The sequence below is a fragment of the Esox lucius genome, chromosome 17 (assembly GCF_011004845.1).
Source record: "Esox lucius isolate fEsoLuc1 chromosome 17, fEsoLuc1.pri, whole genome shotgun sequence".
In the NCBI taxonomy this organism is placed as follows: Eukaryota; Metazoa; Chordata; class Actinopteri; order Esociformes; family Esocidae; genus Esox; species Esox lucius.
Genome location: NC_047585.1, coordinates 21,141,997 through 21,162,900, shown reverse-complemented (window position 1 = coordinate 21,162,900; position 20,904 = coordinate 21,141,997). Strand labels below are relative to the sequence as shown.

General features: G+C 43.8%; 1 protein-coding gene across 2 annotated transcripts in view; it reads left to right on the top strand.

Moving 5' to 3' along the window:
* The window catches only part of ptprga (protein tyrosine phosphatase receptor type Ga), a 239,652-nt gene that overhangs the window by 80,612 nt on the left and 138,136 nt on the right, over positions 1-20,904 (top strand). The window lies entirely within an intron of this gene.

The window sequence follows — 20,904 nt, the reverse complement described above, 5'->3', positions numbered from 1 at the left end:
AATACAAACTAAGGAATGCACTCTCTAAATGTTCTTGTCTCCTGTTCCTTTCAAACTTAGGAGGACATGAGTTCTTGGCCCACACCTCCCGAGTACCAGGCTCTAAAGACTCATTGCTGCCACTGTCCAGAGTCCTCCTAACTGTGTTGCAGATCAAGACGATACCTGACGATTCCCAGTCTGATAACCACCCCCCTACTCCACCTGGTTGTCCCTGTCCTTTGTCCCATGTTTTTGACCTGGATTAGGATTTATAAACCTTGGACACAACCCAAATGCATTTATTAATTATTACAACTTGTAGTCTTAAAATGTTCTTCCGGCACAGCCAGAAGTGGACTCGTTACCCCACTGAGCCTGGTTCCTCTCTAGGTTTCATCCTTAATTTCGGCCACTCTTGGGGAGTTTTTCCTAGCCACTGCCCTTCAACATTGTTGTTGCTTGCTCCTTTGGGTTTCAGGCTGGGTGTTTTGTAAAAGCACTTTGTGACAACTGCTGATGTAAAAAGGGCTTTATAAATTAATTTGATTGATTGATGGATTGAAATCATCAACATTAAGACAGGTAATTGAATGTTAACCCTTACTTTAATGCTTTGTTGTGTAGTCTTTTCATTTCATTCACAAATTTGCATTTGGAGAAAAAGCTTGAAGAAAGCCTATTTTTTCATGCTTTATGTGTTCAATGAAGTCATACGGCTAGCTAAACTACCTAGCTATGTTGAACATGTGAGAAACAACTAGCTATTAATTTGAGACATCAGTCCATTATAAAATACTGCTAAGAAGATGTTGATTTGTCTGTTGCCAATGACCTTGAGCTTATAGACAGACAATGCCTAGAAGCTGAAGCTGCCTAGAACTCAAACAACGTGCATGGGTACACGCTGTCCCAATTCATCCAACCAAACCCTTAAGCTCGCATCAGCCACTAGCATCAGCCACTAGCATCAGCCACTAGCATCAGCCACTAGCATCAGCCACTAGCATCAGCCACTAGCATCAGCCACTAGCATCAGCCACTAGCATCAGCCACTAGCATCAGCCACTAGCATCAGCCACTAGCATCAGCCACTAGCATCAGCCACTAGCATCAGCCACTAGCATCAGCCACTAGCATCAGCCACTAGCAGCCAACTGCGCCGAGCCAAAGTAAATCAACAATGGTTGCTGCCTGGCTAATGCTGCAACAACAGAGCACTGAGTGATGCTGGAACATCTGCAGGACCAAAATGGACCTAAACAGTAGTGCAGTGGGAAAGTCACACAGATGATTTTTCAGGATTAAAAAAGAAATTGGTTTATTAATTAACTGACAAAATATTGTTGATATGACATGAATGAATGAAAGACTTGAATGTGAAACAGTGCCATCTCTTGGACAGCTGTCATGAGACGCCCTGTGCCTATCATACGACCACCGATTTTGGCTACAGCACCTTTGTCACACCCATTGTGAATTGTTTGCTGGTTGCAGTCCCATGGAAATGATGTGTCTGTCCTTTATTAACGTGTTCATTTACTGAACCTACCAATGCCTGGTGGCTGTTTGTGACTGTTTAAGTTTTTACGTAGACTCTGAATAGGCCGATGGGGCAGTGTGTACTGCAGCGGAGAGTTTTGCTCCAGCCAAGCAGAAGTGTTTAGACTGCATTGTCCTGGGCAGCAGGCTCTTTTGCTGTGTCATGGTGGTTCTCAGAGCAATGGCTGCCATTTCACATTCCCAGTTTATCTGAGTATCGACCGGCCACATGAATCAGGGCCTGAGTTGTAACAGATGGAATTAAGGTAGGGATACATTAGTACTGAAATGGCAATTTGGTTTTTGCTGTGAGTCATCTTTGTTAAGGACTGTATCTAATTACACCCTAACATGTTTTTAGTTGTTTTCCTGTTAATGTGGTAATGTGTTGAGAGAGACCAAGCAGTTGTTTTTGTAGCAGTGTGGTTGCTGCATTTTGACTGCATGCTGGCTGCCTTTTTGACTCCTGGCTAGTAAACAACGACACCCCCCCATAACATACCCTCCTCACCCTGGTGTGATGCAAGCTCTGAGCAGATCTCCCTGGGATGGACTGATGTTAGGCCTGCTGACAGGGCTTGACACACACACACACACACACACACTTTTCCATGGTGTGTGTGATGAAGTGCATCGGCATGACGACGACCCCCCTGTCCTTGTGCTCTAGCCAGGCTGCTCCCTTGTGTAATTAAAGACCCTAAAGATGAGAAATCACTCACTATTAATTAATCAATGAGCCTCAGACGGCCAACTCACAGGGGACGGGGACGGACTAAATAAGTGTGTATTTGTGCGTGCTTGGATACGTGTGTTGGCGTGTGTGTGTCCGTTTGCCCGTCCATGCATATTTATTTGTGCGTTACAGACAGTGTGTGTCACAGTGTCTGTGGTTTGTCTGTTAGTGCTACAGGTTGCTTCGGTATGCTCCGGCTCTGCTCTGTTCCCAGATGCTTGACGGGGCTGACTGCCCATTGGTGTGAATAGAATCTGGGATTATCGCTCATGCTCATACTGGTCCTCTACATGTATATCAAATTAACTTAAACCCCACTGAGCTAATCCAGCGTGGAATTAGGATTTTCAGCCCTCTGATCTCACTGGGCAAGGATTCAGTTTCATCACCAGTATGAACATCTCACCACCCCTGGCCCAATGGCAGTGATATGTCTCCTGTACGAGGTTCTGGCGATTTGTTTTTTCTACAGAGCCTAAATGAGATATGTTTTTGTTATATTTACAGAACATATGTTTGGTTAAATCTTGATCGATCTTCCTGTCTTCCCTACCAAACCTCAAGGACAATCATATTTTTCCATAAATAGGCAAATAGTCTTTGAACTTGCCTTTGTCAGGGGCTAATGATTACTTATGGGGCCTCAAACTCCAACGGCCCAACAACTTAATGCAAAGGGCCCGACCAAAATTTACCGAAGTGCCCAGAAGGCTCAGATAGCATAATCCATGGCAAACTGTGTAGAATAGCAGATTACAGCTAGCCATTGCAGAGCTTGCAAGCTTCATGTGCGGCTGCAAACCTAATTGGTATGAAAAAAGAAATACATTGTTGGGGGTTGTCGTCTTAGGACTCATAATGTTTAGTAGCTTGAATCTCATTGGCTGTTTGTGATGTTGATTTCATCTGTATGAACAATCTGGAATTCTCACAAACAGGCAAAATTAGGGCCAATCTAGCTCACGAAGTCATACAATATCAATTTAAAAGAAAACACATCCAGTAGTAAATCTCCTGCAAAGGCTTGTGGCAGATTACTCTTCTACTGAATACACATTCCTCTGGCTTATTGGCTTAAAGGGTATTTAATAAGCTCCGCACAGCAGCACGTGACATGATGGAGCCTGTGGATCACCGAGAGTGGAGAGACAGGAGGCTTAGGGCAGACACGGGCAAACAAAGCACAGTAATGTGAGGAAGAAGCAGAGCGCTTCCGAGGGACAAGAAGAGAGCGTAGTTGTTTACAGTGAGAATGCGAAGGATCACGGCGTGGCTGATACGACGCAGGGAAATAGAATATGGACAAAGAGACAGAAAGAGATACGGAGGATGGATTAATTGAGTGAGAGGCTGGTAGACAGGAAGGCATTGATGGAGGGAATGGATGGAAGGAGAAGACACCCTTTTCAAGGTGTATGTGTTTTGTTTTGTATTGTGGTGTGTGTGTTTGTGTGTGTGTGTGTGTGTGTGTGAGGCAGCCAGAGGGGCATTCCTCTTCCCTGACGGCTGTTCTCGTACTATCACTCCCATCTACACGGTCGCTACGGTGATGGATTGCGCTGCCTCCCTGCCACTCTTTTTATTGCAGATGTTTAGCAGTTTATAATTGAAAATCCTGGGGTAAATTATTGGTCAATCTTTCTTCCCGAATACTGGCGCTATCGATTGCCTCGGAGGGCAGCTGGAAGTGAAAATGATGTCATCAGAGAGTTGGACATTGATTATTCCAGAAATGGCTCATATTTAGGAGTTTGGCGAGAGTAGACAACACTCCTTTAGAAATACTTTGTACCACAGCCATCCACATTAAGTTAGGAGGAGGCAGTGGAGGATTCAGCAGAATAGCTGTGGTAGTGAATTTCTCACTTGGCAACACCTAAGTACATGAAGGCATTTTGATAGATCCCAGCAGGGAAACAGAGAGAATGGTCAGGTTAGTACACGTCTGTGTACAACACCCTAATGCATTGAAAACAAACAGAAATTGGAATCTGAACAGGCCTACATGGATACCAAAGGCTATATCCTCCAGCCAACATTTACAAGGAAATATTACCACACTGTTTCAGCGCCAACCTCTCCTCACTGTTTCAGCAGCAACCTATCTGCACGATTTCAGCACCAACCTCTCCTCAATGTTTCAGCACCAACCTCTCCTCACTGTTTCAGCAACAACCTGTCCTCGCTATTTCAACAACAACCTCTCCTCATTGTTTCAGCACCAACCTCTCCTCTCTGTTTCAGCACAAACCTCTCCTCTCTGTTTCAGCACAAACCTCTCCTCACTGTTTCAGGACCAACCTCTCCATAATGTTTCAGGACCAACCTCTCCACACTGTTTCAGCACCAACCTCTCCTCACTGTTTCAGCAGCAACCTATCTGCATGATTTCAGCACCAACCTCTCCTCACTGTTTCAGCAGCAACCTCTCCTCACTTTTTCAGCACCAACCTCTCCTCTCTGTTTCAGCACAAACCTCTCCTCACTGTTTCAGGACTAACCTCTCCACAATGTTTCAGCACCAACCTCTCCTCACTGTTTCAGCAGCAACCTCTCCTCACTGTTTCAGCAACAACCTGTCCTCGCTGTTTCAACACCAACCTCACCTCATTGTTTCAGCACCAACCTCTCCTCACTGTTTCAGCACAAACCTGTCCTCACTGTTTCAGGGCCAACCTCTCCTCATTGTTTCAGCACCAACCTCTCCTCACTGTTTCAGGGCCAACCTCTCCTCGTTGTTTTAGACTACCCCTCTGTCCATCCCCTCCCATGCTTCCCATAACTGGTCATTAGCACTTTGAAACAGGAATTCTTCTGTCTCTGTGACTGGACCTTGTTGCAGGAAAACACACCAGGTTTTGATGGTCCTCAGCACACAAGGGCCATTCCGGCTGTCTCATTGGCTATCGCCTCATTACCCAGCCCTCCCCACTGCAGTTATCTGCTGTGAAGTGAATTACACAAGCGCCTATTGATTTCTGTCCTTATTCTGAAGCAGTGGGCATGTTTAGAGAGTAAACCTATTGCTTTTTCCCATAGTGCACCATTGTGATGCTTAATCTGCAGATGGCCTAATTGGCCTCAATAAAGAGCCCCTTGTTGGCTAAAAATGTATTCCCAGGAGTTCAACCAGAGTTAGCAGTGGTGTCTGGGCCTGGTGAGAAAGTGTGCATAGAACAAAAGGCTTGGAGAGCAGGGGAGAACATCTGGAAATATACCAAATGCCTCATCAATTTCCTCTGAAAATGTGTGGCAACTGTCAATGTATTTAAATGAAATAGAAAGCATGGCAGACATTTGCCATGAAAGTGAGTGATGTAGCAAAGTGCTGAATTCTTTATGCATTATTACTGGGACACAAGACACTCAGAGATAGCCTTTGTCTAGTGAAGACACTAGTCATGCATTACCATTGCTCCAACATCCTGTAATCGTCACACTCCTTGGAGGTCTGGAGACATTTTCATTGAGCAAAAACGCTTTGAATGGCCTGCTGGCTCCAGGCATCAATATTTTTATTGATATTACATTTCATGAAACCTCCCCCACATGTCCGTTTGTGTTATTTTTGTGACGGTTATTCATGCCGAGGAGGACACATATAGCTGAGATGTGTTTTGTATACTGGTTTACAACATGGAAGAGGAACTGAACAGTCTTCAATACCAAGTAAATGCCAAGGCTCAAAAATAATTCTGCTCAGAGATTTCGACCGCCATCTTCACACTTTGTTGCACCTACTACTCTAGTGAGCACTTTTGGAGCTCTGCCCAAGTCAGGCATTTGCGGGGTTTGATGTATAACGGGGCGTCACAGATTTACAGTGGGTTCCCACCCCTACTGAGCTTCTATTACGGGCTTCCCCCATGCTTCAAAATTAGAGAGGATCCTCTGTGAAGCAGAATCCAACACGTAATCGAGTAGGCAAGGAGATGATGGTTTGCAGTTAGATATTTGTGTTTAAAAACTATACAGGGTTAGTTGTTTTATCCATTAAATTTGATTTGTGATCTGTCCCTCAGAAAAAAAACATGCTGACATGTTGGTGGGAAATGTTGAAGTAGGACTTTTATTGGAAGCTGTTTTTTGTGCATGATTACCCTCTTACTATAAAAGGTGGTCAGAGAGGAGGAGAAAGGAGGTGAGGAAATGCATTTGAGAAGAAACCCAGGTTTTTCAACGAGGCTACAAGGACCCTAATGCAGTCCTGGACTTTTACCACATTATCTAATATACATTTTGAAAACAGATTAGGTCCATGTTAACTAGTAATGGTACAGTATATATTTTGAATTGAGATCATGTCCACCTTTACCGGGTATGCTTCACTATACTGTCATTTCTGGACCAATAAAATCACAAAGAAGCCTGTTAGTAAACTGTTAGTCGGCCAGGGCTTCTCTGTGAGGTGCCAGGGTTGGTACGCAGTCGCCCACGTCATAAGATGTCAGTCTCCATCAGTGGTTTGGGATAGGACATACGGTACGGCTGCTGCATTATGCATGACCTGATCCAGTTATATAAAGTGGCCAGGCTGATGGAGTGGTCTGTTGTGATGAACAGTTGATGGGCATGACTTTGGAATTATTCTCAAGTGATTTCTCAGGACTTCTTTGCATCTCGAAGTTTCACATTGCACACAGTGCAGAATGCTTTCTCTCTGATTGTTTATTGCATTTTTTCAATCAAGGAGATATTTTTCAGTCTGCAAAAGATTATTCATTTTTTTTACTGGTTTTAACTACGCGAGGCTCCCCTGATTTCTGAAATGAATCTGCAAAAAATCTAAAACACTTCAAGACTTTTTTCTTGGTGGATACTCATCCATCTTTTTCAATTTTGGAATTTGCAAACAGTGACCCAACAGCTGTAGTCTGTTGCATACGGGCTCTGTCTTGTAGAGGCAAAGGGAGGTGGATAACAAGACTAATCCAGTTCCACAGATGACTTTGGAACTGGGAGCAGCATGGGAATGATGTCATCCCATCACTTTGAACACAGATAGTCATACATCCTGCCGGTGGCATCATTATCTGGGATTTTTTCCCTCCTTCACTTGGAAAAGGGATGGGGCAGCCCGTCCATCTGCCCATTACTCCGCTAATCAAAAGGTTAATGTCACTTCTGCGCTTGGCCGATATCCATCAGGCTCCGCACGCCCACCCTCGTGGCTAGTCATTATCCCAGCAAATACAGTTTAACATTATCTTTCTTTCATCTGCTAATGAATTGCTTAATAATAGTAATGAATACGGCTAGGCGAGTCGAGGACCTGATAGCAGAGATGTGAAAAACATTTTTTTCTGTGTATCAGAAGAAGAAAGGAGAAGGGATCTGATTAGAAGTGGTGGCATATACTTTTGATATGTTTACTTGTATTATTATTTTTGTCTGTGTGGATATGGTGTCAAATGGCTCTTTGTTACATTTTCTTTTTACTTTCCTTCTCTATATAAAGTTGCTTTTGAGAATAAAACTCAACACTTATTCCTTTGGTACAGTGTGTTCCCCCTTATCGATCTTTGTTGAAAAAAAATAATTCAACAAATGAAAAATGGAATTGAACCAAAACTCTATTTAGGACTTTATAAAGCAGAAATTGCAACAAGTACTGTAGATGTCAGGTCTGGTTCAAGTAGTTTTTAATGGGAATGGCTAGAAAGTGTGGAGGTCCTCGATAGAAATGGAGCGGGTGGATAGGTCAGTCTGCAGTCTGGGGAAACAGCTCTATTAAAGCTAGACAGCAACAAAGTATTGGGGAAAGGGAAAAATAGGGAGAGAAAGTGAAATGGGAAAGGCAGAAGGAAAGAGAGGTAGAAGGATCAGAGGTGAATGCAGGGCTCCACCCTCATCTGGAGTAGGCAGGACACAGGAAAGAGTGGTGTGGAGAGCTATGTTATTTTGGCTTCTTTGCAAAGGCCTCTGGGAAAATAGGCCATGCCTGCTTGTGCTACCAGAACCATAAATCACATGAAGAGAGCTCCTCCTCAATGGGACCCGGAGGTGACCGTAGACACACACACACACACACACCCACACACACAAATGCAAAAATGTACTCTGATGCACACAAACATGCTCTCCTGATCCACTGATTCACTTACACATCCTCTAACATACACACACCACCATATACTTCACTTTTCCAGAAACACACACAGACACAAGCTGTCTTTTCCTAATTTCCCCCCCGGAGTGTTGATGGAGGCAGGTTGAACCTTAAATGTACCTGGCTGGGACTAATCTCTCCGGCTGCTGAGCCCATATTGAAGCCGGGCCTCATGCTGGGTCTGCTATGAATATGAGAGCCCTGCTCTTCTCCCTCCCCCCACACACAACTAGAGCCACACATAGTTTGCCCAGAGACAGTGAAAACATCTTTATCTCCCAATGTATCTGTTCAACTGAATATTTTTTTTTCTTTCAAGTGTGCGAAGATGTTCTGGAAAAACATTCATTAGAAAATATATTTTCACTCTCTCTCCCTATAATATATAATTGTTTCTGTACTATGTGTATAAATGTATATAGGACACTGTGTGGCAGTCTCTTATATGTGGCAGTGTCGTATATAAGACACTGTGTGGCTGGGTCATATATGTGGCTGTGTCGTATATAAGACACTGTGTGTCTGGGTCATATATGTGGCTGTGTCGTATAGGATACTGTGTGGCTGGATGTATAAAGGTGCAGTGGTCTCTTAATTTTTTCCTAGAGCTGTATAAGTCACTGTCTGGCATTGCCTTTATAACCCAAAATATAGGATTAAAAGTTGACAATGGTTTTATGTCGGAAAATATTTCTAACAAATAAAAATATATATATGTACTGTATCTGGCATAACTATTCAACCCCTGCACTGTGAAAGTGTTCAGTTACTGCAGATTATAGAGAAACTGCCCTAACAAGGAAAAGGGTATAAAATAATATCCAAATATTCCAATACCCCACTGAGGAAAGTGGAAGCTAACTCACACCACACTGGCCTGTACTGGAGGGTGGCAAGAAAGAAGACCTTTCTCATCAAAATCCATCTGAAAGCATGAGTGACCCAGCTGCGATGTGACAGAAGGTTTTGTGGTCAGATGAGACCCAGATAGAGCTTTTTGGTGCTATGTGTTGTGGGGACCTAACACTGCCAACGCCTCAACAAAAACCGTTCTTACAGTGAAGTATGATGGTAGCAGCATCATTCTGTAGGGATGCTTCTCATCAGCAGGGGCTGGGCATCTTGTTAAAATTGAAGGAAAAATGGTTAGAGCAAAATACAAGCAAGAGAACATGCATCCTGAAAAGTAAATCTTGGGAATAAATTTGCCATTCAATGAACCCAGTCACAAGGCAAAAGCAACATAGGAGTTGCCCAAGAACAAAATGTGAATGTACTATGATGGCTCAGTCAAAGTTCAGATCTTAATCACATTGATAATATGTGGCACTCTATCTAAATTGCAGTCCACAAGCACTGTCCAACCAACCACAACAATCTGGAGCAAATCTGCCAGGACGAATGGGCCAAAATCACTCCAACACTGGGTGCAAAGTAGGACTGACCCCATTCAGTCGACAACTCCCTTGTTTAGTTGGTAGTCGTTGCTTGACTGAGATTTTTTAGTTGATTAGTCGCAAGGCCACACCACACCGATTCAAAAAATAAGGGAATCATGGCTCAGCCAACAATGTGCATAGATTTAGAGAAGTGTCTGATGAATACAGAATCCCAGTCTGGAACATCGCTGCAGATACTGTATACAAGAAAGGGAAGAGGTTAAAGACGTTAGTGAGATAGGCTGGGCATGAATTTTGCAGTGTTTTTTTGTAACTAATTAGTGAGGGACAGCCCTAGAACAAAGCAACTACATATGTACCCAAAGACTTAAAGCCGTTGCTGCGAAAAGTGGCTCTACTAAATATGCATTTTTTTATATAATTACTTAAAATATGCAATTTCAATAATTTATTTTGAAGTTGTCAGTGTTTGAAAATAAAATGTAGTTGAAATATCAAACCCAAATCTGTCATTACGTTGCGAGGTAATAACACGCAACTTTCGATACCACAATTTTGGATGTACACTTGCAACATCAGCCTAATGTGTTATACATACGTTGTACAGTCATCAGACCAACTGGACAGTTTTTGTGTTATACAAATATTTAGAGCAGCCTAACAAATCTTGGAACTTTCCCAGAAACTGTTTAATTTGCTGGGCAAACATGTTTCCTTAATACAGCCCTGGCTACCGCTTCTATCTTTTTCAGTCTTTCCTGTACTTTCTGAATAGGGATGAGATATATTTATTCTGGATGAGTGGTCTTAAGCATGGCCCTACACCAGCTGGTGAGTGGGTGCTATATGGCTCATCAAGACCCCAGAGGAGGGTTCTGTCAGAGGCACAGGGGGGTGGAGACCACTTCTCCTGGTACTGTAGGTCCATCTGGAGGAAAGGACTGCCATAAGAGTGGAAAGGAGAACACAAGGGTCTCTCTTTTTTTGGCTCTGCAAATTGACCAGTGAATGAAGATCATGTTCCATGTTAAATGTAGAAGCTTGGGCAATGAGTGTGTGGTGTGTGTGTGTTTGTGTGTGTGTGCATGCATACACTTCCTTGTATGTGTGCCTGTACCATCAGTCTTCATTCGCCTTTTATAGGACTTTTATTGGGTGGGTGGGGGAAGGTATTGATTTCATAAAAGGGCATAAAATAGGCTGCTCAGCTTTTAAACAGTGGAGTCAAAGAGCAATGAGGAAAGAGATGAAAACCATGACATTTACTCAGTAATGTGCCCCAGGGCTCAGGACATCTGGGTGGAAGTAACATTATGAATTCTGGCTTTTTCTGAATTTTTACCAACTACCGGGATATGGGGCTTCTGGTTGACACACACATACACACACTCCTTACTTCCCCTCTCCCTCTGTCTCTTCTTGCTCCTCACCTTGCCTCACCTCTCCCTCTGTCTCTTCTTGCTCCTCACCTTGCCTCACCTCACCTTCAGACTAATTTACTCACTAGGTAACGTCCCCGGGTGGGCATGCGGTTGGGATGTGCTGGTAGTAGAGGATTGGTGGGTTTATCCTGAGACCGGCCTGGAACAGAGTTTGGTATAGAGCATCCAGCTTGGATACAACAGTCCAGGAGAGAAAGTGTAGAGGCACATTCACATCCAGCCTAATTAGTGTTTGTGCCTGGGAGCGAAAACCTGCTCTCTGCTCCTCCTTTGGCCCATGCTGCCCTCTCATCAGCCTCCATGCTCTGTCTGAGGGGCATCAGAGATGGACAACACGCACACACACCCACACACATCCAAGCTGCTGAATAATTGAGGAAGAACCACAGAGTTAGTGAGCCGTTAAATGGCTTGGGCTTTAAATAAACAGGCTGATTGTGACAGATCAGAGGTCAAACAGACTGTGGAGATGAGATGCTGTCGGGTAAGTGAAAGCCCATAGTCTTAGTGGAATAAACTGTTAGGTTCCTATCAAATCTGTGAGCTTAATAATGCCTCCAGGCCTAGCAGGTTCTCAGTGGATTCATTTTCCAAACAACATCCTCAAACACGTCTTTGGATAGTATAGAACAGATGATGTATGGTGTGTATGTGTTGGAATAAGCAAGAGATCGGTTTTTGGTTGTCTGTGCACTGACTCATCTGAGAGATTTTTGATCCAGCTCAAAATAAACCCAAACATCTCCACCCGTCTCTCGTCTCTTTCTCTCTCTTTCTCTTTCTTTCTCTCTGTGTCTCTCTGTGTCTCCCTCTCCACTCTCTCTCTCTCTATCCGTGTCTCCCTCACTGCTCTGTCTTTTTAAGGAGGTGTAATCGATCGCTGCTTGGGCTCCAGAGAGATAATCTGTTTGTCAAAGCCATGAATGGGTATGTGTACGTCAGGGCGCTGGGGGCCTTTGTCTACCTGTGATCTCCCAGCGTGAGGTGTCTGAAGGGTGTGCTGAAGATCAATTCACACTGTCACTGTTGGAGTCCGTGGAGCGGAGGAGGAGCGTGCCCCTCTCCCAGGTGTCTGTTGTTGGGCAGGAGTCCATGGAGCCGAGGAGGAGCGTACCCTCTCCCAGGTGTCTGTTGTTGGGCAGGAGTCCATGGAGCCGAGGAGGAGCGTACCCTCTCCCAGGTGTCTGTTGTTGGGTTGGAGTCCATGGAGTGGAGGAGGAGCGTGCCCCTCTCCCAGGTGTCTGTTGTTGGGCAGAAGTCCATGGAGTGGAGGAGGAGCGTGCCCCTCTCCCAGGTGTCTGTTGTTGGATTGGAGTCTAGCCAAGCTCTCAGAGGCCAAAAATACTCTACCGCTATCTGCAAACAAGACCAATGTAGTGTTCATGTAGGTTATTCACTCAGCAGTTTTCTCTGAGAGAATAGTAGCTGTTTACCTCCTGTCTCCAGCATCATGGCTGTTGGACCGGTCACTTCCTGATAGACCAGGTGACAGACCAGGCGTCTGACCTGATAGCTTACCAGGTGACAGACCGAGGCAGGGGACAGTGCAGGTGTGGGGAGTCTGGCAACCCCAGAGGAAAGGAGCTGGTGGTTGTCTGCTGGTTATCTCTGATGGCTCCAAACAACTGTTGTTTTCCAGTGTTGCTGTTTCGCTGACCAATACACACCACCTTCAAACACCAAACTGGGCAACAGCGAACTGGGAGGATGTTCTATCTGACATATAGTTCTATCTGACTTCTCAGTAGGTCAGCCATCTTACCTAGGACCAGTTCTGATATTCCAAGCCACTTAACAATTAGTCATGCTGGTATTTTGTATTATAATGCGAAAAAAAGTAAATTTTTGTCATTGGAAATAAATAAATATTCCTTTGCTCTGTATTTTTAAAGTACTATTCTGTACCTTCATACTCTAGTTACCATAGCCATTTTGTACTCTTAAATGAATAAATTATTGAAAACTATTTAAAACGGATTTGTTTCTTAATATTCTGAACATTGCAGTCGTTGAAAGCATTATGCAGTGCATGACAGTGGTTATTTATAAAAAGGAAATATTACCGTTATAAAATCAGAAAATGCCTCCTCTACCATGTGTTTCTATTGTAGCTGGTTTATAACAGGTCACAGTTAAGATGGGACATGGGACTGATCTGTTCTACTATTCTTTATACATGTATGTGTCCTTTTGATATTCCTGTTTTTCACTTTATAGCCTAATGGTTGTTTTCTCTTTTTTCCCTCTATGTTGTTGGGTCCTGCTATTCGCTCTCCTCACAACAGGTAATCATCTTTGTTTCTTTTTTGAGGATGTTTGAAAGGCTAAAGCCAGGCAATAGATGACTTGACTCTGAGGATTCTTACAAAGGGTTATCCACAGAACGGTCCTTTGTAGGACGGATTGTTTACAGTACATCCCCCGTATCCGCGAGGGATCGGTTCTGCGAACCCTCGCGGATGTGGAAAATCGCGGATAAGTGACACAAATCGCGGATAAGTATTAATTCAAAACAATCGCATCTAGGAAAACAATATATTGTGCGCGTGAACGTTTATTTGCATAATCGTCATGTAATGTACAGTTTACTTTATATTTTCTTTATATTTGCACGTCATGCAATTAACCGGATCGACGCTTGGATGGCTGAAATGAACGCGTTTTTAGAATTTCGGACTTGAAAAAGTTCCGCGGATACTTGAGTTCGCGAATGTGGAACCGCGGATAGCTGGGGGTTTACTGTACAAAGTGTCAGTATCCTCTAACATTGCACATTCTGTAAAACACTTGCAAAGCAGCCATTTTTCAATACATTTCAATTTACATTCACATTCAAAGTTTTTCCAAACTGGATCTCTTAAAGAAGCTTGAAATAACACCCTGGAACATCAATATGCCCGTAGAGTATATCAGGTAAAACAATATTAGTAAATGTTTACAAATATTTTATTATTACAGTAGTAATACTCTGACTGTATGAATGGTCCAGAGCCACACGCATATTTATTAACACATCCACACTGTTCTCAAATTGAGATCTTACCTTTTCCTTTACTGACCTCCCCTTGTGGCACACACACATCACCACAATCACACTGAGGTAAATGTGGGCCGCAGCTTGTGAGGGTAAGGGGATGTACCGCTCTCTCTGTTTCTGTAAGCTACAATTGTATGTCTCATTTTGTCTCTTCAACCAATAACTGGTTTACAAGGTGGAACCTTTCAGCTAAAAGGAGATTTCAGTTGGATTATCATTTGACCAGGGTGCTTAAAAGTGCTCTGGGAAATGACATATTTTCATAAATAGGAAAACAAAACAGTTTTTCAGTTAGGTTTTTCATCTGTCTGTATATACTGTCTGGGTTTGTGGAGGCTAACCTGTTGCTGGGATAAGCTTTCAGGGAGCTTTTTGGGAGTGTGTGTGAGAGAAACCACCGAGGGAGTCAAAGAACAATGGTGAGTTGTTCATGGCTGTTTTATCCAGACTGAGTGAAGGAAATCGGAGAGACAGCAGGTCTTTACACCTTGATTAATGACCACTCTGAATACTAGTGACAGAACAGGTGACCAGGCAGAGAATGCACTCTCTGAGAAAACCTTCTAACAGCTGGTCAGCTACATCCTGGGATACTTCCTGTGTCTCTTCCTTTCTGCAGAGGAGCTGTGAGAAGAGTCTTTTTACTGCTAGCTCACAGTGTTGCCCCATCCACCTGTGGTGATGTGATCGGTAACTGGCTCTGCTGGGGCACGGGGTCACCCTTAGGAGGGCCACAGAGAGCGCCGAGAACATTCTCACTCATCGGGATTGATTACATCCCCAGGAGCTAAAACATTATTTGATTATAGAATTCTGGAAAATAGCACTTAGAATAAGGACAAGAAAAATGCAATTGTTGGTCTGCTGGAAAGATGAGTAGTCTGAGAGGCTCTGGCTGCATTCCAAAAGTACTTAAATATTCTCCTTTTCATGTCATTGATCTGAGGGAACATGATGGGTATTTCAATGTGACTGAGACCTCACCATCAGCTATATAGTGTGTTGCTTTCACTTATGATTTTTTCCCCCCTGCGTCAGTGGTAATGGAGCGAAGAGACTGTGTCCAAACATTGTGCTCTTCCCGTCCTGTCTGATTGGAGGAGATCTGACCGCAGGACGGGTCATCAGCCAATTACACACCTGCCTACCTAGTATCTACTGCATCTGTCCCACTCTGCCTGCCTCCCAGGCCTCCAACCCTCATTCCTAATCAGAGCATCTCTCTTTCTGTCCTTCTCTATCCACCTCTACCCTCCAGCTGTTCATCGTGTCTTTCTACACCCGATCATCATTCTCTACATATCACTCTCTGTCTCTCAACCCACAGACTAACCGGTGAAAATAGAAAATAGTAAGCGGTGAAGATAAAGCTGTTTGGCTGCCTCGCTCTTTCAAACACAGCCCTACATTCAGATGCTAATGAAACAGGCCAATTATGGCTTAGTGTGTGGTTGTGTCTGTTTGCGGGAGCGTATTCAAAGTCACATTGTGTCAAGAGAGAACCGAGTTAGCCTAGACCATTCCCATAGGTGTTGCGGCAGAAAGATAAATAAGGCCTTGTACACAAAGCAGAAATAAATAATAATGTTTGAGCACTGACCCATATTTGTTATGGGGGGCTCATGGCAGCCTTCATTACTGACTTTGTAAAGGGAACGGGGAAGAAAATGGTCCTGCACGGTTGGATGAATTAACCCACTGCGGGTTTTACATTTCCGGTAACATTTTCAGTGGTTTTTGTAGACAACACTGATGTGAAACCATTACCCTGGAATGGGGGCTTAGTGTGGCGTTTCAGCATAGTTCTAGCAGTAAGGCTGACTGGGAGATGGGCAGTGTTTTCTGCCTCTATAGACCGACAGACATGCAATCCCCTGTCCCCTCGCCTCACTAAATGCCATGCATGCCTGTACAGAAGATCAGCGATGAAGCGTGTGCGGTAGACCTAAACGTCAAATGAGCTACTCTGTGGAAAGATCTCCCCCCCCTTTCTATAAGAATATTGATTTTCTATTTGACTACACCCGTACCTATCATAAAAATAAAATGCTTCTTATGCAATATAAAACAATTGAGTTTTTATCCCCTGTTTATTTTCTTAATTAAAACTGAATTGACCCCATATTAATCTAAGAATATTTCTGCTTTGGAAATAGGATTCTTATGGCTGGAGGGCAAGCATTTCATGAGAATGCCAATGTAAGAAAGTCACCTGTTCAAGCTCTGTAGAGCCACGTTATTATAAACCTTTATCAAGTCTTTTATACACTGATCTGCCATAACATTATGACCACTGACAGGTGAAGTGAATAACACATATAATCTTGTTATCATGGCACCTCTCAGGGGGTGGGATATATTAGGCAGCAAGTGAATGTTCTGTCCTCAAAGTTGATGTGTTAGAAGCAGGAAAAAATGGCAAGCGTAAGGATCGGAACGACTTTGACAAGGGCCAAATTGTGATGGCTAGACGACTGGGTCAGAGCATCTCCAAAACTGCAGCCCTTGTGGGGTGTTCCCGGTCTGCGATGGTCAGTACCTATCAAAAGTGGTCCAAGGAAGGAAAAGCGGTGAACCGGCGACAGGGTCATGGGCAACCAGGGCTCATTGATGCAAGCGGAGAGCAACGGCTGGCCTGTGTGGTCTGATCCTACAGACGAGCTACCGCGGCTCAAATTGCTGAAAAGGTTAATGCTGGTACTGATGGAAAAGGAGTCAGAACACACAGTGCACCCCAATGGGGGTGCATAGACGCAGACCAGTCAGGGTGCCAATGCTGACCCCTGTCCACTGCTGAAAGCACCTACAATGGGCACGTGAGCAATGGAAGAAGGTGGCCTGGTCTGATTAATCAGGTTTTCTTTACCATCACGTGGATGGCCGGGTGTGTATGTTTTGCTTACCTGGAGAACAGATGTCAACCAGGATGCACTATTGGAAGGAGGCCAGCGGGGAGAGACAGTGTGATGCTTTGGGAAATGTTCTGCTGGGAAACCTTGGGTCCTGCCATTCATGTGGATGTTACTTTGACACGTACCACCTACCTTGGGCATTGTTGCAGACCATGTGCACCCTTTAATGTCAACGGCATTCCCTGATGTCATTGTCCTCTTTCAGCAGGATAATGTGCCCTGCCACAAAGCAAAAATGGTTCATCAATGGTTTGAGGAACACATGGTATTGACTTGGCCTCCAAATTCCCCAGATCTCAATCCAGTCGAGCATCTGTGGGATGTGCTGGACAAACAGGTCTGATCCATGGAGGCCCCACCTTGCAATTTACAGGATCTCCTGCTAAGGTCTTGGTGCCAGATACCACAGCACACCTTCAGACATCTAGTGGAGTTCATGCCTCGACAGGTCAGGACTGTTTTGGTGGCAAAAGGGGGACTTACACAATATTAGGCAAGTGGTCATAATGTTATGGCTGATCGGTGTATGTAGAAGATCAAAAATTGTTTCCCTATAAAATACTTGGCACCAAATGTATTTAAAACATCCCCATGCCCGGATCTAATGCTTTGATCTTTTCCAACCATTTTGGCGTCAAAGTGCTGATGTAAAATGTTGTCATGTTTTCACTTTTAGTGGGAAATGCTCCCAAACTTCAGGACCATCCTTAATGTTCTCTGGATTCACTGCCATGGTGCCTAGAACTTCAAGGAAGTAAATTCTAATCAAGGATTTTTTTTGTATTCTAATTATTCAAGTTACTTGATAAATCGGGATAGACCTACTTAACTCTTATCAAGCAGTGGTTTTTTTTTGTGGTTTCCTCTGATGTCCTATTGCGCTGGAAACCAGCTGTCCCTGGGCGTGCTCTCTGGCCCTGACTGTGATTAATGATTGTTGGGGGTACCCCCCCCCATCACCTTATGATGGATAGCTGTAATGTCACACCGTGTCCAGACCCTAGTCTCACTCAGCAGAGAGCCTAGTCACCGCCAGCCATTTGTCACCATCCACTTAACCTTACCAAGCCCATGCACTCAAAGTTGCCCAGAGCCTGCCCCTCACTAGGCTCTACACCAGGTAGCTAACCCTGTCTCTTCATATGAAGAGCCTATAGCTAGCCCCACTAGGACAAATAGCCATCCAGTCAACATATTTTAGAAAATATTTACAATGGCAGGTAATTATACTATAATTATTATACTATTATTATACTATTATACTTTGTAAATTATGATTGTCCTCATTGCTGTTAAGGGAGAGTGTCTCCATGGCCTGGATATACTCCTGTGTCTCTATCAAGTGAAGTTGCTCCATGGCCTGGATTACCTGCTGTGTCTCTGTAAAGTAAAGTTGCTCCATGGCCTGTGTATCCTGCTGTGTCTCTGTAAAGTAAAGTTGCTCCATGGCCTGGGTGTCCTCCTGTGTCTCTGTAAAGTAAAGTTGCTCCATGGCCTGGGCATCCTGCTGTGTCTCCTGCAAAGTTGCTCCTTGGCCTGGGTGTCGTGCTGTGTCTTTGTAAAGTAAAGTTGCTCCACGGTCTGCATATCCTGCAGTGTCGTGGTGAAGCAGTGTGACATCCCCAGGGTGGGATCACTCCTTTCCCTGGAGGTTGTCACAGTAACCACGTCTCTCTCTGCTGCTCTCTCCCCATTAACACCTCTCGGAATCTCATCAATAGTCAGCTGAAAACTGAGATGTTGTTGGAATTACAGTAATCTGCTGGGTGATGCAATATTCATGGGCATGAGTCTAAAAAGTAACAGTGGACCCGTCGGCTGGAAGTCAAGCCTGAATTCTTTTCACAAGTCGAGGTGCTTTATTTTTTTACCCATCTTCCCTCTCTGTTCCCCCATTCCAGCCTAGCTTTTAACACAATGAGCATGCTGTGGCCTTACCTTCCCCCTGTTTGAAGGAGGAATAATCAAATTCCATCTCTGCTTCATTTTTCACTCCAACTGTCTAGCACCTGCCATTTTGCAGTCTCTATTATGTTTCTGTTCTCTCACTTTTGTCACTTAGAATTGCTGTTGAGCTATTCAGAAAAGGTAAATTTCCTCACATCAGGTTTGGATTAATCATGTTAGATTACTGCTATAGTATGGGCCCTTTTCTATGTTTACAAAGCTTGCTTAGAGACAGCAATTCACACACATTATGGAGGCAAAAACACCATCAAGCTAGCACAGTAACCGATAGTTACTGTTATACTTAGTATTGTTAAATAGGATTGGGGCTAGTGAGGGAAGCAATGAGATATTTTTAGTTTTTCTCAATGTTTGAACATTTAATAATGATACACTGTTGTGCTTATAATGGGCAGACAGCGCCACAAAATTATGGAATGCTGTTTGGGTCTTTGCACGTTGGACCAAAATGTGCACGCATCCCTTCCTGGAAGAACGATGTACCTGTGTTCAAACTCTCTCGCTGATTCCCTCCTCTGATTGGCTCTGGAACAATACAGGATGTTTTTGTATACTATTATATACTATCTGCTGTACACACGGTCCACCTGAGCTGCATATTAGATATATAGACCGCATCTGTGATCTCAAACATAATGGCTTTATGTGATTTGTTTTTCGGGCATCTTCTCGCCTCCTTTGTCTTGTGGGCAGGCTGGGCTGGAGCCTGGGGCTGGAGTGGCTTCTGTCTGAAGGGATTTCTCTGTAGCCTGCGGGCACCAAGGATAAGAGGGGTTACATCTAGCACTGTTCTTTAGACATTTAGTCTGTATTTGTATCATCTGTGGAAGTACTGGGAAGTAACTGAGAGTGTCAGGGATCACGTTGCTTTTCACTCTGCATCAGACTCAAGGCCAGGATGTGTGAGAGGAGATGTAAACACACACACACACAATGACCTGAGGGAGTCAGGTTCCTTTATCCTACCGTAAGTATATGTGCTGGGATGATAATGTTGGTGGAGGAAGGCGGTAAAACGGCTGCAATGACTATTGCCTGGCGTACTTTAATGTAACTTCGATGTCACATTATTTTGTAATTCCCCAAGGAAATTTGACAGTCATGAGTGTGGGAGAATGTAAACCACTGCGGGAAAGTGGTGTAGTGCTACTAATAACTTTGTCTTCAGGGCAAAGCAGAAAACTTCAGTTGCCAGATATATAAAGGGATAAAGCCTATTCAGTTTGCAATTTGACATAGCCATTAATAGATTTTACTTTCTCAATCCTCAATCTATTTGTTTATGTTTCTATTTGCCTGTTGAAATAAACCTATTCAGCTAACAATATAACCCATTTCCGTGTTTTTTTTCTCCCTAAAAGGTAGCTACAGGCAAGCTGCTACTTCTTTGTAAGTAGTAATCTACTAGTTTTACCTCTAATGGGTCATTGGCACATATTAACTCCTGCATTGGTGCCAACATTTGAGTTTTTCTTTTACAAGCCATTCCATATGGATTTTATTGACTGTGAGTGATTTTAACTGAACCATTTAAGGGCACATAAACATTTACTTTAACAATGTCCTAGTTACACTGTGCTTTTCACAATGCATGAGGCTCTAGCCATAAATGATTGAGCTCTGTCTGGATTGTTGCCTATGCAGCTGCGCTGGGCCGTTATTTGTCTTGGATGCTGCACCACAGCTAGCTCAGACATCAATTAGATATCTCATAATTTTTTCATAGCACCAGACACAATCTATTTCATCCACGGCGCATCCACCGAGGCGACTGGTATT